Genomic DNA, 452 nt, shown 5'->3' with positions numbered 1-452 from the left:
TCCAGTGATAAAATACTTACGCAGAACATTGTCAATATTTAAATACTAATATATATTACTTTGCTAAGTGTTGAAATACTTACGCAAAGTATTGTTAAGATTAAAAGTACTAACCCAGACAGCATACAATATTAGTAAATATTTATAAATATTTATTTTGAATTACTTTTTAAAAAATATATATATATATTTTTTTTTTTTAAGTAATTCAAAATAAATATTTATAAATATTTACTAATATTGTATGCTGTCTGGGTTAATACTTTTAATCTTAACAATACTTTGCGTAAGTATTTCATCACTTAGCAAAGTAATATATATTAGTATTTAAATATTGACAATATTCTGCGTAAGTATTTTATCACTGGAGGAAGTACTACATATCAATATTTAAGTATTGAAATCAGTCATAAGGTAGGATTTGTAACATTAAATATTGAAATATTGAAATA

The sequence above is a fragment of the Odontomachus brunneus genome, unplaced genomic scaffold, assembly GCF_010583005.1.
Source record: "Odontomachus brunneus isolate Ranch 3 - 2012 unplaced genomic scaffold, Obru_v1 Obru_scaffold_204, whole genome shotgun sequence".
NCBI classification, from domain to species: domain Eukaryota; kingdom Metazoa; phylum Arthropoda; class Insecta; order Hymenoptera; family Formicidae; genus Odontomachus; species Odontomachus brunneus.
The sequence above is the reverse complement of the archived record's forward strand: the minus strand, read 5'-3'. Positions refer to the sequence as shown.